Source organism: Plodia interpunctella, chromosome 7 (assembly GCF_027563975.2).
Source record: "Plodia interpunctella isolate USDA-ARS_2022_Savannah chromosome 7, ilPloInte3.2, whole genome shotgun sequence".
Classification (NCBI taxonomy): Eukaryota; Metazoa; Arthropoda; class Insecta; order Lepidoptera; family Pyralidae; genus Plodia; species Plodia interpunctella.
In genome coordinates, this window is record NC_071300.1 from 4323457 (window position 1) to 4344218 (window position 20762).

A 20762-nucleotide genomic window follows, 5' to 3' on the forward strand; every position below is an offset into this window, starting at 1 on the left:
GCGGAAGCACACGCCACAATAAAATTAACAGCTGTGGCAGATTAATTTTCCTCCAATCAATACACTTACCAAATTATTTAAATACAGTTTACTTCGAAAAAGTAATTTAAGTTCCTCACGAAATCGCCGAGCCCAAATTAGTAATCTTTTTTCTTTGATCATAAAACGTGAAAAAACTGATAATGGGGTTTTGAAACGTAAATTGATTTAGGAATAATAAGCAATTGAAATAAAAATAATTTATCTCTTTAGACATGTGCAAGATCTCGCAAGAAAGAAAATTTGTTTATCAAGATTAATATAAATAACTTTTTGACGAAGCATTTCTGCATGTGATTGGTTCCACGACTGGCCCCGGGCGATGTTTCCTTGACAAACGCAATAACATTTGCATAGGCCCGTCAACTGCTTGCGCGCTCATAAAAGTAATGTGAAAGGGATCACACCCCGCTATGTAATAGTGAAACTTTTCCGAGATCAGCAAAAGTAATTCGCCTTCCCTCGCAACTCTATTAAACTGGGAAAATACAACAGTTAAGCCATAATTCACATGCTGTACAGTAGTGGAGCTAGTTTATCGAAAGCCAGAACATAAAATAGGTATAATTCGATCGAAGACCTGGATTTATTTGCGCTTGTTAATGTATTTTGCTATTGCCAAGTTTTATTTGCCATCTTTAGTTGTTGGGAAAAACTTGTTCCATGCATATAGTTTGGTCGGAGTGCAAAGACAGCCTTAGTTGCTATATGTTATATAGTTAGCTAGCTTCGATAATCTTTTAAAACTGTATTGACAGCTATTGAAAAATATTATTTTCACTTTTCGGTTTTTTATGTATAAAAAATATAAAAGTAAGTTACTAAGTATCGCCTAATTAGCAATTGATTTTAAACCCGATCTTTGATTTTAATGAGGCCTTCATTAAGCCGCTTTTAATGAGAACATTTTGAGTCATCAATTTGTTGGATTATTCTGAAAAACAGATTCAAAGAGAAAACCAAAAATTAGCGGTAGGAAAAATGAATTTTATTCAAGTTAAAGGCTTATCCGCCGCGAGCGATTTATTCAAACGACCAATAAATATTCAAGAGTAATTAACCGCCGCGCCGCGTCGATACAATCACAAACTAGTCACTGTCGAGACAGCCTACAGCTGATGAAAATATACTTAGTATACTTAACTTTTTGGACGGCTTTGTTTGGTTTTATTAATTGAAATCAAAATTACTATAGCGTAAAAAATTTAATATTTCTCATTATTTTAAACCCTTATAATACGTGAAAATGTCGTGGATTTCACTCTCTTATCTATTCGTTGTTCAGTTCGGTTTTTTAACTACTAATATATAGTATAGGTATGTAATCAAATACAGTATATAATAAATAATTATTTTTAAGAATGGCTGTTGTTTTAATAAATAAATGTTTTTATCTGCACCTTTCTGTGATCTCCTTGTTTTGCGTACAGGCGGGAATATTTTTCGCTACCGTCGATTTTACTTTAATCCCCGTAAAGGTAGATTACGAAGAGCTGCTAATTCCCTCCCTAAAATACTAATATAATACTAACCGGTAAAATGATGTTTTAAGAAAGTTCAAATAACTTTTAAATTAGATTATTCCTCTTAAAAGTATTCTTATCAATTTTTATCGATACTGATGTAAACCTTCTTAACTGTTTTTTTTTTTTTTCATTTTAATATATGTGTAATAACATTTAAAAAAATTAATAAGTATGAAAAAATAGAGATTATGCTATCCATCTATTTAATAAACTGTGTGTAATCTGATTAAATAATCATGATTTTGTAAAATCTAATTAAACTATTTAGCACTAAAATTTAATTCTGATTTGTTTTTGAAATCCAATTCCATATTGCTCTTTGACAGGAGTAATGTTTCAAGACACAAGCTTAACCTATTTTGGTGAGTATAAATTCAGCAATTCAGTTGCATCTCCACACACAAGCCAACCGCGTAAATTATGCACTCGTGAGCTCTCGTAGCGGAACACAGACATTTGGCGGGAATCGGGAAATCTTGCGTCTGTTCCGTGTGATGTGAGCTCCAAAGAGCGGGATGCGGTGAACTCTTGGTAGCTATTGTCTGCACACAGAACGAGCGTCTTAGGCGAAACGATAACGCCGCATCGTAGACGTAGATAAGAATAGACAACGTAACAAACTTCACATTTTATAGATTTCGAATCGTTGCATAACGCTTCTTCTTGTTTTATGCAGTACGATTTATGCGATACTGTGGCGAGTGACTTTTTTTTTACTCTTCTCTGTCTGTCCGTCTTATCAAAACCCTTTTTCTCAAGAACTTGTAAAGATATTAAGTTGAAATGTACATAAATATAGTGTTAGCTTGTGTGTACACGTCCCTTGCATCCCATGGACAAATGAACCTCAGTCGTCATCCGACCACCGTCGCGAGTAACACCTCTTGGTGTATTTCTGTTATGTATTAAAATTAATAATTAATATAGTTTTATAAGTGCACTTTATTTTATTTTTGCAAATAATAGGTACTCAAGGTTTCTTTTAGCTGGTTTATCTCTCACTAGCCAATAGAAAGCGTTATGCAACGAATTTTTACTTTCGAAAACATTGTTACGCTGTATTCTCACAAGGTATTCTGTACATGAAGCTAACAGCAGAAGTTCTGCGGTAATTATTAAAGAATTTCATATTAATTAATGAACCGAGCGACCAGCATCTTATAGTTGTAGGTACTGTCTATTGGATACCTGATCTACGGCGGAGTGCTAGTAAAACGAAACCGGCTATATAATTTATACGGTGCCCGATAGCCTTCGACCCGCCAGTGGTGTTTTATGAACACTGGCCTCATTGCGATGTATGGCGCGTCCTGCGGCCACTGTTAAGAGTGTTCTTTAATTTTATTGCTTGCAGTAATTTTGTCGTGTTTGTTCACAAATACGTCGCGGATTTTATTACATAGACTTGATATGACTCGAAATGGATGCAAATCAATGTTTATGGATTACCAAAGAAAAATAATGAATGAATTCTATTAAATAATTTGTTTTGAAAATTTGATTTGATCATTAACACGTAGGCATGGCATGTAGGTATAAATATAGTAGGTATAGTGGTGGTAGTTAAAATAATATAGTAATTAATTTGATAAAAGTGTCAACATTATCGCTTTTGGGATACTCTAAAGGAATTATCAGATATGCAGTTAATTTTCCATATTCACATTTACAATATTCATTTTAGCGTTATCTTGCATCTGGCCCCGCTAATAGCCGGAACATTTCACTATTTTCGTTCATTTTCACTGTGAAATTCATCGACATAAATTAGTGAAAATACAGAACAAATACTAGACTAGCTATCTGCGTATAATTAGTAGACTTTTTATAAATAAATAAAGACTAGAAATTATGAAATGTGAAATAGAGACAGCTTAGCTTTGTAAGGGACGTTTTCAAGAAGTTATTGTTATAAAAATAAAATATATAACAAATATATTCAGCCACTTGTTATCAGATGAAATAGAGTAGCTGGCATATGTCAATATTTGGATTATTCTTACCTTATCCTTATTGTATCTCGGGCAAAAAGTTTTTCATTTGGTTGTTTGTATATTAGGTACTTATATACTTACATACGTATTACTTTTTGTTTTTACAAAAAACAATCTTACAAAGCAGTAATAAAACAGTTCGTTCAATCTAAAGTTTAAAAATTCCAATCTAAACTTATCTAAATATACTTTAGCCGCAATCTCTAGATAAGCACAGGGAATAGATATCTTTACATTTGCAGGCGCTTCGCACCAGATGCATTTTTCCGCAAAGTAATATCAAAGTAATATTCTCGTGCTAAGGAATTCTCCAATTTCAATTCTGCGACCTGCGACTGCCCGCCGCTCAGCTCGCGACGGCTTCCACGGACCTGAACTGGCCTCGGATTGCGAAATCAAGCTATTACTTTATACAAATTCTGCAGAGATAACAATTCAATTATTATCATATCAATAGGTACATATAATAAAATTGAAGAAAGGTCAAATTTCTACATTGGATATTTTTTTTTAATTCTTCATGGAATATACTTAGTTACTGATATAGATGACGAAAATGTAATTTTGGAAATTTTTGTCTGTCTGTCTGTCTGAACGCGCATCACTCGAAATCTACTGGACCAATTTGCTTGAAATTTGGTATGTAGGTACCTTATATACCGGGTTAACATCTTAGATACATCCCATCCCGGTAAAAGGTCAGGTTCCCGTAGGATAATTGAAAAACTAATTATGAATAAAAAATGCCTTAGAATCCCGGGTTAACATTTTATAGGCATTTTGTCCCGGAAAATGAGGAGGGTCCTGTATCTATATATCAGTATAAAACTCTTGACTGACTGACTGACTGACTGACAGGCAACGTACACCCGAAACTGCTGGGCGGGAAGCTGAAATTTGGCATGTAGATGAGCAAGAGAGGATTTTTGGAAATTCTACTCCGAACGGGGTGAAAGGGGTGAAAAACTGTAAATCTGAAAGTTCTACACCGTTGAAGTTAATGACTTGAAAATTTGGATTTTGATTGTTTACAACAAAATAATGAACACGTGTTTCAGATTTTTCTGAAAATTAACCCTCAACCCCTTTATAAGGGGGGTGAAAGATGGTATATTGGACTTAATACAATTTTCAAGATAAAAAGCTAAAAATTGGCACACTTACTTTTTGTAGTAAATAACAGTAATGGTAAATACAAAAAATGTTTAATTTACGTTTGTGGTTAATAAAAACCGGGACGTAAAACGTCATGGAAAATGGGACGGCACGCGTTGCAGAAAGCGGGAGTGAGAGTAGGAGCGGGAAATGGGAAGGAGACACGTAATGGGAAACAGGACGGGACACATTGCAAAAAACATGATGGCACAATATGTAGGAAACGGTACGAATTATCTCCTTTACATTACATAGCAGGAAGCGGGATTGGATAAGGTTACGGGTACACGCAGCGGGAAACAGAAAATTGAACTAAAGATGCGAATTTGAATCAAATATGTTTACCAGTTTTACAGAGTACGTGATAAAAAAATTAAACCTAGGCAACAACGGATCGCTATTAAAAAGTTTTGTTTTTGAATTTTCAATTAGGATGAATTCGAATTTTGTTTATATACTTGATTACATTTCCACTCGTTTTATCACATCAAACATTAAGCGAGCCTGTGTTTCGGTATAATGGTGGACCCGTAAAATCCTTTCAAATACTCTAAGATCTTAATGACGTAGCAAACTACTCTCCGATAGTGCGTAAAATGGGGTCCGAGGTGATCATTACCTATCCCGAACTCCATTTTCAATAGTCCTCGATTCCCACAAATTCAACAATTTATTTTCGGACGTGCAAGGCTACTGTAAAATTGGACTTTTACAAAATCAAGTGCTATTTTGTTGCAATGGAGTGGATTTATTGCTTTACTTTCGTGTTATTTTTCTGTATTCTGATCATTTACTTATCATTCATCAGTCATCATCATCAATTCGATGAAAAACAAAAACATGTGCTTTTTATAAAAGAAAATCGTTGATTTTACTTTCAGATCCTACAAACAGACAAGTATATTGATGGTGTGTGTCCTGAATCAAGACTCCTGATAGACAATGATTAACATTATTGAACCTTTTATAACCTACACCTACCTACCTTTATAAAATGTACAATAAACGTGCAGTCATTTTCATAAGGCGGAACATATAAATAGGGTTCTATCCTTTATAATACCCAAACCAACATATGTCTCTTGTTTACCATACAAATACGTCCTGCCTATTGATTATGTATGGTCCGACTCACGGATCACGGTATTTTGTACATTGGTGATACGATTCACATACGGTTTATTTGTTCCACGACGTACACTAATGGACCGAAGTAATTAAACGAGACATCAAAGGCCTCACAATACATAGATATACAATACTCATATCCCCGCGTTTACATAAGTTCGCTTTACGTAGGGTTGCCATCCAGCACGCATACACCGGACACCGTATTTGACCCGTTTCGATGATACTATCGCGGCCTAAAATAATGCTCATTCGCAAAATTAAACCCGCCGGCCCGGCCCTGTAATAAAGATCATCCGAAGAAACTCCAGCTTTTTATCCAATTTTTTCTGTATTTGTTACTAGAAATTATGACAACCCTAACTATACATACCCTGCATATTCAGTGACCACTCGGAATCAAGATAACACGGTGACGTCGTTAACAGATCGTAGATACTACGCAACTAAGCCTAGCTAAATACGACTCTGACAATAGCCTGATTGACTTGCTACCATTAGGCTGATTGAGAAAATATATATACACATATGTTATCACGCGTATTTCCCACGGGTTAAGGCAAAGACTAGCAAGCGAGTGGTATCTGTAAGGATCGTAACTTCATTTTTTTTGCATCTCTCTTTATAATTTCTTACAGAATCTACTACCAAACATCTCTATTTAAAAGTAGCGAAGTTGATTAGTGGAAGGTCAACTTAAATTTAAAAATAAAAGGTGTTTTAAATTACTCTTATACGGTTTGATTCCTGTAAGTAATAATGAGCTCACGGTGACACAGATACAATGAAAATAAAAAGAAAGAATGGTCAAGAAACAGAAGCTAAGTAAGGCTTCGTTTATGCTGCAATTGTACCACATTTAAATGGTTATTTGCAATCTTCATTGGTTGTGTGGTTTAACTATATGATCTGATATAGTCTGAAGCGTATTTTAACTAGACCGACCGAATTAATAAAATATTTTAGGAAAATTGGAATATACTTATCATTCACGGTTCTGTAAATTAATACAAAAAAATACCATTTAACAGTCTGTTGTGATACACATTTTGTCACAATAAGGATGTCAACATCCGCTATAGCCAGTGACTTTGTGCCAGGTTCTAGAGTCAAGCGTTGAGCGTCGAGTGAGAGGTCGCTGTGGAGCTCCTTCTCCCATCTCATCATCTCGCACATGCGAACACAAATCTATACAAATGATATTAACCCACCTTCACAACAATGTGATGGTACCTATGGAAATTCTCAGCCACACTTTTATTTTTGCAATTTTGAGTGTGGAGGTTGGATCATATCAGGGTTCTGCATCCGCTATAGTCAGTGGCTTGTGCCAGTTTCTAGAGTCGAGCGTTGAGCGTCGGAGGTCACTGTAGAGCTCCTTCTCTGACTACGTACGTGATGGGAATGGCGCTAGTGCTGCCACCGCACGGCGTGACGAGCGTGCTATCGATCACGCGTAAACACGACACCAGTAATCCCGGTAAGAGCTCACCCGGACATGAATGCCGCAATTTATCTACACAATCACCCGTTTTCCATGAAATGTTAACAACCACGATTCAGCGATAGACGATAAAGTCAATTGAAGCTTTCACCATTTTTATCAAAAATCTTTTTTTTAAACTATTTTTGATAAAAATGGTGAAAGTTTTCATTCATTTTGGAATGCCTGCAGACGTATTTTCACAATGTACCTTCATGTCAATTAAATTAGGAGTTGCAACGTAGAGTAGTATATTGAGAACCTAAAACTTCTGAATTAAATTGACATTTACATTGACGTCTCTGAGCAGTACTATGTTAATGAAAAGTATTATGTTATAAAAGAAAATAAATGAAACTAGATAAATGCGGCGTCAAGAGTGCAACACTAGCATTTCTTAGCGGAGGGAGCGGAGCACCAAATAGATTTTTATTCTGTTGGGTTAGCTCGACCAATTAGTTGGCCAAGTGCATCGGGAATGCTCACTGCCTCATTACTCAATTCTCCAATGAATGCGATCTCTAAGTCCACTCTTTACAGAAAATTCATTTTTGTTTTTTTATTTTAACTAAAAGTTTTATAAATTTGTCATGCTTGACTTATTCTTGCGCGACTCAGGAACCAATCGATGAATGCGACTTGACTAAGCTTTATATTTTTTTATTCATTCCAATCACTTATGTACAACTTTTCCCAAATTGATTCAAAAATTCCATCTACTGCAAAGCAAATTTACCTACGTATTTAAATATTTTACACTAATACTAAGGTTCAGAAGTGTAGTGTGAGGTCGTGTGACCTCGCGAGCTGGTGAATGGTGTTCTCCATTCACTTTCCGCGACATACTTTATGGTACCAACGTGTTGAGCTTTCTCATAGCCTTATTTTGCCAGTTCCCTGTCTAGATATAAGATGTCTTATAAAAAGTCGCGTTCGAAATTTCTAAATAAGAAAAGATCCAATTATTGCCAATGTATGACTTTGATAAGACATCTTGTCAATGCATAACAATTAAAACATTACAATAAAAATGGAAAAAAGTTTGCTAGAATAGAATCATGCTTGTCATTCCCAGCAATTACATTTCCGTCAACAAATTCACAAACGTTGTCGACGTGTCAGTAGAATTTGTATTTTTCTGACATCTCTTTCGTAATATAGCAGTTATTTTGCAAAGAAATTGTGTCAACGAGAGCAGAGCACGCGTCGCGTCGTCGTCTTTGCGAGCTCGATTGTGCGGCGGCTTCCTCTTCTAGGAAATGCTTCAGACACTATTTTAAGATTTTTAAAACTTCTTTTATAAAACCGTAATACTAAAATAGAAACGCAACTGCATTTTTCTGTCAAGTATCGTATGTCGTACCGTAACTTCTTCAACTTACAGTTTTAGTAGTCAAATTTTTCACATTCATTCACACCTCGATGCTCTAAACGAAAAGTAGCTTTTAGAAAATCATCTGAAGCATTTAATTTAACGATCGGCATTATATTGGGATTCATTAGGGAGACGTAACTGTGACCTCGAGACTCCGCTCATTCGTGCCTGGACGTGACAGGAAATAGGCCGCCTTACATATACTCGTATACCCATCTATAATATACAGACTTACATTTTACATGATATATTTTGGGTATGTGAATATAGTTTGATCATAGAATTTGATATAATATAGTTGGATACTAACAACAGAAGCTAACATGAATTTCTCAGTTTACATTCGAGTACCTAATTCACAAACTTTGCCAACATTCAGACTATATTATCCGAGCAAATACAATCTAGACTAAAGGTGAGTTCATATATTTACTATCTAAACACCCAACTAGGTATCTACCTAAAACAGGGATCAAATACCCACTTCTAAAATTGTGCATAAAACGATATTGACATACAAAAATTGAACCGCTGTTTTATTGAACCCCAAACATTGTCCCCATTTCCACGTTGTTAGTCAAGGATCAACAAGCAACTCGCATTTTTGTTTACCTGTCCGCTTGATCTCCAATCCCACATAGGGATTGATTTGTTCCTCCGGGATTTCTTCCTGTCTCGCGGCTACAAGACGAAGTTGTCTGTCAGCTTAGCACCGGCTACCTGAGGGGTGAATTTTTATCCGGCCCTCTTAGTATTCAAGAGCTGTAGGCTTATAATTCGCCCGAGGGTGCGACCACAAGGGGTAACGTTGGAGTCCCCACACGCCTAAAGACCTGCATTAAGCTTGTACTATCGTTCTTATGGAGCTTTCGACTTTATCCTGTGGATCGGCGAACTTTATGAGATTCTTGTGAAGTTGATAATTTTAAATTTAATTTTTCATCGCCATTACAAAGGAAAAACTTTTCTAGTCGTAGCAGTATTCAAATCATTTTTTTTATCTTTATCGTGAATACTGCTACGGAATATCAGACACAGATATTCCGTACCAAACACATGCGCCTAAATAATGTAATCAAAAGTTTCGCAACTACTACTCCGTGTTATCGGATGGACTATTTTCAGCATAAAGTAGTTCCCGAAGATACTCCCACTAGACGGGCGTACTTCGATAACTTTTCATTTTTATTGACGTACCAGCGCCTCTGAAGGATAAGCGCTGCAGATATAATAAATGTTTTACGAGATAAATTTAACTTGCAACATTAGCACCCTCAAGTTCGACACAACGATTACACAGCGCGTGCAATTTTTCACTGTTGGCCACCCCCGCTGCTACAATTTATGACGCGGGGAATGATTTTTCAACATCCGTAACTTAGATTTATATTTAAGAGCCGAAAACTTGCCGATATAAGGAAAATTGCACGCCCGAAGCGAAATAGTAACATGCTGAGTCACCGTCGGCTGTGATCTATTTATTACGGGGCAGTTTGTGGAGAACCTTATCTATTAAAAATTTATTGAACTCCGTTATCCGCCAATATTTTCTTTATGACCTAAGATGAGTTCGCATTAGAGTGTGGAGGATGAAATGTTTATATTATTTACTTATTGCTTTATCATTTAATTTGTGACACGCTCTGATTTTATGTTACTACTTACTGGCCCACTCCGACTTCGCTCGGACAAAACTAATTAGTATTAGTCAACCATTGGTAGTTTTTTTAATTTATTGCAGACAGGCCCTAGACATATTGACGTGATATTTAGACAGACATAGGGTTGGGACTTCATTTTATATTAAGTATGGAAATTATACAATATTTTTGTAGATTGACCAATAAATGAACTTGTGTAAGTAGTTTGAAAAATCAAATTTTATCATGAACAAGCTGATAACTAGTGTGTGCACGTTCCGAGTTAATTTCGATAGTAGACCGATCGCACTGTGCACACAGCCAATTAATTTGGCAGAATGAGATAAATGAGAGGTAATTTACTACAATCCGCGAACGGCCGCCCATTACGTTTAAAATATCGCACGTTTGCGGTCCGCTGCCCCTACCTGCCCCCACCCAGTTATAGGTGATCATTTTCTTGTTACTTTTCATGTTGTTTTTAGATTTAGTCTACTTTAGAAGTAGACAAAATTACTACTAAATTATTGCTACAAATCGACTTCTAAAAAATATGTAATGCTAGCTGCGCCCCAGAGCTTCGTTCCGGTAATATATATTAGAAAAATTATATATAATTTATTCATATTCATTCATTCATATTTAACAAATTAAAAGGCCTAGGACGAGATGGGCGGATGACATCAAAAAATTCGACAAAGAATGGTAAAGGATAGGAATGTGTGGAGGAAGTTAGGGGAGGCTTTTGCCAAGCAGTGGGACAGGTAATAAAATAACAAATCTGTTAGATGTTCATGTATGTAGTAAGTTTCAGAAATTTTAGATAAGTACATAGACCATAGTAGCCATAGCCATCCAACAGACTACGCCAACGGTCATAAATTTAGCAAGTTTATGGTCTCACAATTTTATATGAAGCCTTATTTTAACTTTAAACAGTACATATAGAAATATTTATTTATAGATACACAAAAAGTGTTATACGTGTTTTTTATTATTTTACATTTCGTGGGTGAATTAACAATACCTTCTAGCTTCTCAATTCCCTTTTCTTTTCAATAATTTTAATTTTTTATCATTTTGAATTTAAAGGCATTGGCATGTAATTGAAACATTCGGATTTTAAATATACAATTTGCATTCGAATATTTCATAAAAAGGAGAATATCCTTGTATTTTTTTAAATATTATTTTCTAGATGGCACGTGACAGATACCCTCGCACACCTGGCTTTCTTCCTGGCCAATACTTTCCAGTCCAAAACGTGATATAAATGCCAATGGTTGGGGTTCTCCCCCACTTGTATTAAGACAATCTAGTTGTGGAAGCAATCCATTTAGAGTTATATATCGTAGTTTTTACTTTTATTTAATTTATAAGCTACTAGCTGTTGCCCGCAACTCCACCCGCGGTAAGTTATTTCAGATTTAATCAAAATCAGCAGACAATTAAAAGAGTGACTGACATTTTTTTTTTGTTATAGAAATAAGGATATGAATAATACCTAATTTTCATTGTCACATCGAAGATATAACGTACAGACAATTTCTTATTGTTGTACCTCTTTGTTAATTTCGGTTGTATAAAACCTAAATATTAAACTGAATGAATTAAATATGCATTGGGAAAATATTTTGCAAAATTATGTCAGTAAATTACATTTTCGAGCTCAATTTTCTAGTTTCAAGCTGGGTTTTGAATACAAATATGATATGAAGATATTGCGCTACATCTCGTATATATTCATATGGATACATAAGTTAAAAAGACTTTTCCCTGAATCATTTAGTTAAGTATATGGATTAGCAAGGACCTGTTTCACCAATTATACCGTTCAAACGGTTAACCGTTTAAATGTAGTTTAAATAAAGCAATATAAAAAGTTAGTTCTTCGGTCTGATTACAATTTTATATTTTATCAGAAGTGGTGAAACAGGCCATAAGTATAGGTATGATTAATTTTAATCTTATAAAGTTATAACATTAGGATATACATTATAATAATAATCTTTATTTACTAAAAATACTACTAATTTACACAGTAACACCTGGTTAGCATGCCACCGGCCGGACGCGATCGCAGCGGCGGCGCACAACTCAATGGGCGACTTAATTGGACAGCGGAGACGCCATTTGCATATTACAATAAAGCATTTTGTCTATATTTTTACTTATTACTTAATGCTGCATTAGATTTTTATTCCTATTAAGCGAAACTCATAGAAGACTACAATGTTATACTTAGTTCTTATTCAGCAAAGGGTTCATAAATAATTAAATAAGTGAACAGTAATAAATTAAATACACACGTGGGCAATACTCAACGGCCCACACTAATCATAAGATCACGATCAGAGGTACAAATATTTGCCCGTTGGTATTCGAACCCGGGCGTGGTCACCTATGATGCCGTTAAATAAAACTCAATTGATCTCTTACAGTGAATTGTTGAAATATATAACACAAAATGGCACACGACACATTCGTGCTGTTATAAATATGATATAGGATAGTATACAACGGTAGGCAGCAGCCACGAGGCGCCGCGCCAGGGAAATATCTAGACCATCGTTTAGCGTGATTTATGATGATATATTGCGAACTGATAGAGCGGTAGCGACTTGACCGTTCCGAATGATTAATGCGAAAATTAGTTGCTGATTTAATAGATGACCGGTCGGTTTTACTTTCCTAGCAAGTAGTTTATTGAATAAACTTGCGAATTGGAACTGGTGATATTGTGAAAATGTTGTCATAAATTTGCGGAAAAATGTGTGAAATGATTTAGTTCAATTTCCCCTAGAGCAGGATATTGATGAAAAATTTAACCAAGCTAACTTTTAATTTTGAGTAAGCTTGTCTTAGGTTACCTTTTTTCTAGACTGGAAAAGAGATAAGTCCTTTTGTTACAACTAATAAACCGAAACACATTCAAAAGCTATGTTTTATACACAGTCAAAAGACGAATCTGACTATCAGTTTATTTGTTTTGATCAAACAAAAAATAAAATCCCTTGAAGTACAAAATTCTAAGTGCTTACAAATAAAATGCGTGGGCGATAAATGAAAACATATTTTTGAAATTCCCCTTAGGCGAAGCAAGTAAAATAAATTCATGAAATATTTCTTGGAAATAAGATTCAAATACAGTCAGAACCAGAACCGTATAGGTAATTGTAAGAAATATATTTAAAATTATTATATTTCAAATATATTTGGATAGTTTGATATGCTGTCGACTTTACCTCTTTTATGATATAAAAGTATTTTATACAATGAATCGTATTTAGATTAGTAGTTGCCTCTGCGTGTACGAAAATTATAATTACTTTCTGAATAAGTCAACGACGTCAAAACAATTTCTAAAATAACGGGTAATTCCTATACTTTCTTTTTTTAAGTATAATTAATAATAAACGTTTTTCACTCAACAGAAAGTATGCGTAACAGAAAGTGCCAATGAAAAAATGGCTAAATGCAGCCTGGTTGTATAAATCTTAACACATACATAACACTTTCTTTGTGAAATAACTCGCTATTTGTCAATAAAAAACCTTCTAAATTACGTTGAATGCATGCCGCGACCCGCAAGCTCCCAGTTCGAGCCCAATATAGAACATTGCTATCGATCCATGATGCACCGCTGCAATCATAGTGGATTGCATTGGTCTGTCTCTCCAACAGTCAGAAATGATTACTCTGGCGTTACACTACACAATGTATTTAAGTTATCATTATTTAAATTTGTTTGTGATCTACTTTATATGTAACTTAATACTCTTTTTCAACACCTTTGCTCGTAACATTACAGCACAGTAATCGATGTTTTGTGTAACAAATGTATAAAACGTTAAAAAAATATTATTACTTGGCCTAAATAGCGCTTTGCTTTGCTTCGCGCAAAAATCCCGCCTCATCCTTATATATTGTAAACAAAGTCCTCTGTCGCGTCATCTGTCCGCGATAAACCCAAAAACTACTGCACGGATTTTCATGCCGTTTTGACATGACCTGAAGAGTGTTGAAGTGTATAATTTATTGTGTTTTCAACTGAGCAAAGTCTTGACGGGCCGCTCGTATGTAATGTTAGTTATAACCTTATAACACTAACATTTCCCCGTCGTCATAATGTACTTACCTACTATTTTATTTTTAGCTTTGTTATTTTGTTTCCCCTGTAATTTCGCTTGTTCTTGGAGACCAAATAACCAGTTCCAGAAACTCGTAATTACTGGTCACTCCTGGCGTTATGCCAAATACTAATCCAAAAACGTAGCGAAATTCTACAATCCCATCCCAATTCTTTTTCGATTTTATTATTCTTCTTCGTTACTGAGTTTGTTATAGCTAATACTGGCGTCAGTTTATTTCAAATCGTATGTTTACATCTGACATGACTTTTTAAAAACCTAGATTTATGACTAAACATCCAAATTTATTTCTAAACACGCAAATTCGCCCGCCCTTCCAAAAAAATCCAGCCATTCTTTTGTCGTTTCATCTGGAGGATTGGTAATAGTCTCTCGTCTCATTCTATCACATATACTTAAACTGCCATCGATTCCTATATAAATTTTAACTAAACTGAGGTAGAGGGGATAGAAATAGGGAATCTTCAAAGTTACCCGACGTATGTCAACTTCAAGTGTCATTTGCACGAAGCTCGCTATCTCGAATCGTATTGCTTTTTACAGCTACCTTTCTTTGAAGCTTCAACCAGCTGGAAATGCAAAATGTCTTTATGAATATTTTTTTTGATAAATAAATATGATTGGAAGATCAGGTTATCTAAATCATATTTGTATATGTAATAGAATAAATGAAATTCGTAATAAGCAACATTCAATTAGGTATTTTAATATGTAGAATTTGTCTGATTGTTATTGATACTTAAATATTATTACATTTTCATCATAAATGTATGACTAGGAAACAAATAAATTGAAATAATTGGAACTAGAAACGAGTTGTGTGTTAAAGGACATAAAATCGGGATAAAATACACACATTAACAAGTAAAATTCGTGTCATTTTTTGTAGTTGCAAGTGGGTTTTCCAACATAGCTACAAGCCAGTCTATACAATAATTTGCCGAATCATTTAACATTTTAGCCAAATTTAAAATGGCTTACTAATAAATGTTTTTATAATGTACAAAAATGTTTTATTAATATAGATATAAGTAAGACATATTATTTGACTACTTACGAATATTTATTAATTGACTTCTTGCCATTCATGACATTCTTGACCTCAAATATTTTATGCATAGATATAAGAATATATCTCTGTGATTACGCATAGAATTATTAGGTACTACCTACCAATTCCATGATTTTATGTTACAATGTTTTTTTTTTCTTTAATTCAATTTTACTTCATGATATTATCAATTTTCTTGACACTTGGATATTGTCTCTTGCGTGCCAGTAATGACTAAACATGTGATATATATACCCACAAACCTTTTGTAAAATGTAATACACAAAGTTTAACGCAATAAAGATTATTCATTCATTCCAGTCAACCACGCGATGCCACGTCATATTCAATTTAAGCTTGGCAGCCTGTGGTCGTGAGCCATAACTTGACGTCGAACAGACTGAGCTTGTAACCAAGGGATGTTAAGGAGCTCCGTAATCGTAACCGATAATATCGGATATCCGAAATAAAAATATATCCGTAACCGTTAGCAAATCAATCCTGATCCTAACTAATATCCTAATCTTAATTAATATTATAAATGCGAAAGTAAGTTTGTTTATTTATTTGTTTATCACCTCTTTACGCGCTATCTACTCAACCAATCTTCTTGAAATTTTGCATACATGTAGTTTGAAGTGCGGAGAAGGACATAGGGCTTTAACTTTCATTCCGGAAAAATAAATGCTCCCGAGGAAAATTCATGCGGGCGAAGCCGCAAAGCTAGTTTGATATAAAAGTTTCGGATAATTTCATATAGGGGCGTAGTCTAATTGACATTGAGACACGTTATGCAGCGTTTCCAGAATGTAACACCCAAAATATATTAAATAGCTACATAACAATAATTACCCAAACCATTTTATTATCTATTTATGTTTTACTTTTTAATATGGATGCAAGACCGAAGTCAACATTTTTTTTTGCCAATTTTACACGCGATTATTTAAACGTCAATATGCATATGTAATAACTATATATCTGTGATATTAGAACTCAACATAGCACTGTTATTATATTAAAATCGAATTCTAGTTTATTATCTAGGTTTCTGCAGATTTCCCTGAGGGTACGGCTAGTCTGTAAGCAACCTTCTCAAAGATCTAAGATATAATTATTTTCCTCTTCATTGCACGTAATACGATCGCCTTTACTCGTTAGATACTTGAAATTACCCAATAAAGGGTTAGAAATAAAGAGTCATTCGATACTTTCAATAAATTTCTTTATTTTGGGTTACGTATACCCAGGTAAAGTAACTACTGGTAATTTTATTTCAATCCATTTTGATTGCACCCAGTTTTTTTTAATGGAAAAAGGAATTTTATATTCATAAATTAGAAACACGTAGTAACTTATGAAATACAAAGATTTAAAGGAACAATAAAATTTGCAACTATAATATTCATAGAATACTATTTAAGATGGGAATCGTGTAAAATGCTGGACAACACTAGTTTCTCCAAATAAGACAAAATGCACTTGCACATTAGAGACTTCTGTAGAACTCATTCGCTTCTAAGAAACCATTATTCACTTTGTGCAACTAATAGCTAAATAGCTGAAAAGCTCGTTGGTTCTCTCGGGAACGCTCAGAGCATTGCAGTTTGAATGCTGGAACGAGACTTGCATCCTTGGTCCGTCCCAGAGATAAAATAAAAACGGGGTCAAGCACAAACACGTTTCCCTGGAAGGGTTGCATATAAACGGCTTACTTAATTCTCCATGGAATCTTATTCTTTATAATAGCCGTCTTCATATTCCTTTTTATTGAATTCACGACAATCGAAAGACAATAAAATATTTCGCCATAATAATAGATCAAAAAGTAATATTGTATGAAATCATTTTGACATATTCCCATTTAAAAAAAATCCATTAGGCTAAAAGGCGAAAATAAAAGCACACAATAACAATATTAACAAGCTGTGCTTCATCACCTGTTATTCGAGCGTTGTACCGTGATTTTCAAAACCTAGTGAGCGGTAATTGTGAAATCCAACAGCGGAACGCGGCGGAATATCGGCTTTTAATGATCCCCGCGTAGTTAAGTGTTAAGCCTTATTTACCTCTCAAACGTTATGAAACGAAAATGCAAATCGAATTTCCCATTTCCAATACAATGACTTAGTCACCAGGGTGTTCATTTGCCTGCAGTTTCCAATTTCGCTGCGCACCGCCGCTGCTATTTATTGGCTGTTTTAATCCCCTTTTATTCGTTCGTTTCGTAGTTAACAGCGCACAATAACTAAAGAAAGCTTTTATGAAGTCGTCAACTTTGTTCGATTGGTCATCTTAAAGTTACAATTTTGCGTTTCGTAGGCAGACTGAACTTTTGTTAGCCATAAATTGTTTACATGTTTGCAATTATGTTCTCGAGGAGTCCACGGGAATTAGGACGTCACCTCACGTAGCTATAATTTAAAGATCTGGAGTCATAAAATTGAGGTTCCTGGAGGGTAGGTGGAGAGAGCTGGTAACGGCGAGAATCGTAAAATTCTGCATGTACCGTCGATCGCGGGCAGCTCGACTAGAAAATTTCACTCGTGCAAGAGTACGCGACGTTTACGACTTTTTCATGGCGTCATACAAAACCAGATGCCGAGAAACCATACAATTTTTAACCTTCACTGCTTTACCGTCCTTCATTTAGAAGTACTAGGTAAGTATCTTCTAAATTTATGAGATTATAAATACTAGCGGTTAGTTTGTTACCTGCATTTTACTTGGATTTATAAAAACTAATTTCAAAACAAAATCAACAGGTTGTTAGTTGATTTTGTTTTGAAATTAGTTTTACTTATTTTTTTATTTTTTTTTATTAATTTAACTTTTAGAAGTCTGGATCCAAATCTATACACAAAGCCAAAAATCTTTTGAAGTACAAGGTAAAACTTCCAATTCATTCGTGAAAACAAAAGGTAATCTCAAGTGTTATGAAAAAGTCCTTCTACATTTATTTAAAATAGAAGCGTACCAGCCAGTAATCTTTTATAAACCAAACTTCGAAATACACGAGTATTTGAATTGTCATGATCGTGACGCGAAGTTTGTAACGCAGCAGACGCCCGCCCAGCCGTCCGTTACCATCACCAGCGAAAGAAATATTGGACTCGATCGCCTGGCTTCCAATGAACTCAAATTAAACATAGATAACGTAAATGATAATAGGTATTTCAAAATACTAAACATAGAAATTTTGGAAGGAAAGTGCTCCATAACTATGCCTACCATTCCTCAAATTACGCAAACAAAATTTAGCCTCGGACATTTCCTAGGGTGAATTATTTTTTCCATGAACACACAACATTGAAAACAACAATCGCTGTTGTTTTCAATGTTGTGTGTTCATGGAAAAAAAAAGAAGGGGAACCATTTTAAAACCTGTCCAGTCCAAATGTTCTCCAAATGTCCTTGTAACTTATTACTAAGTTTTGGATAACTTACATTCAATGATTTAATTCAATAAAAACATTGCCCACTATTACTATTCACTTTTGTGTGCATATAAGTTTTGATTTAAAATTATACAGTATTAATTAAATTATATTTAAGCATATGTCACAACTACTATGTAATATAGATAGCTTATCTTCTGTACTGACAATGTATTGTGATCTATAGTTCGGTGCCTCGCCGCGTGAGGGCGTGGCGTTTCGATAAATCTCCGCGCTGTGACATCGACAGCGCACGACGCAACCGGCGCAGCACCACATTAGGGCAGACTAATGTCCCTGTATAACATCCCACTCGACGTAATGATGCACATGTAAAATGCCATTTATAAAGGCCGCTTTATGTTCAAGACGTTTCGCGCAGTCTGAAATGTGAACGCAAATTTATCGTGAAGAAAAATGCAGACCTCGGAATTTGCATGACTCGTAAATACTTTAAGAATAAATGCGCCATTTCTTCATTTTTTTCTGCTATATTAGTTAGGGCAGTACCGATGTCAGAATATATTTATATCTATCCAAATCATTATATACTCGTAAAAAGAAATTCCTGGCGAGATGACAGGTAAAAATAAATAATTCGTCTCTTTTTAGCTATCTTTTAGCTATCAATGTAAAAAAAATTCATACTTTTTTATAGTGAATTTGATTGATAATAGGTATTTGGAGTATGCTACGATCGTCGTAGTAATACTGCGTAGAGGTATGCTACGAGCGTCGTAGCAATACTGCGTAGAGGTATGCTACGAACGTCGTAATAATACTGCGTAAAGGTATGCTACGATCGTCGTAGCAATACTGCGTAGAGGTATGCTACGAATGTCGTACCAATACTGAGTAGAAGTTCCAAGTAAAGTCAATTCAATTCAATTCAATTCTTTATTCAATTGTTACAGGATAATAAATTACCAGCAATAAGCATATAAATTAAAAGTCAAGCATCGATACAACACGGATTTGTGTAGTAGTTGTAAATTGAATCTCCTCTAAAACCAATTTTAAGTTAAAATAAGTTTTGTGTCGTTCTGACTATGTATGTAATGTATTGTAAAGTGCTATGTGGATATAACAGTTTTTAACTATAAGCGCGTTTTATAAATATGATAACTGGGGTTCCGATTTTTAATGTGAGTGCTTCATAATTGAAGCTAATTCATTCATAATTTTTTCGATATTTCTCTACTACAGCCTAAAAAAATATATTTTGTTCAATTTTCCAAAGCGGAAGCAATATATTTACTGCAATTTACTCGGGCAGGCCCGTGATATAGGCCGTGGGCTATTGATCGCTGACGCATCACCGTATTTACAGTAAATAGTAGTTTAGTAATACTGGCAGGATCCGTATCAGCCCGTTTTATCGCCGAATCAGCCGCGCTTTTAAAATAATGGGGAAACAAACAGATTACATATTTGGCTTTTATGTACATTGGAGATCATTAAATCTGAAATAGAATTTATCTGTGTTCTACATAGGTGTACTTACTATAAAAATTTATCAATTCTATCTATTCGCTTTATGGTTTTTGTAGATTGACAAAGATATTATATATTTTATAGATACTAATATTATACCTATTCTTTGAAGCTTTATTCATTCTCTTTTTTTATTTCACATTTCGAAATCTCTCGCATTACACAACTAAATATTTTTTCTTTTATATTTTGGATTAAATGTGTCATTTCAATTAATAAACCGCTCGTTACGGAAATGAATATAAATTATTTGAAGTGACTTCTGTATCTTTCATATTCTGTGGCACGG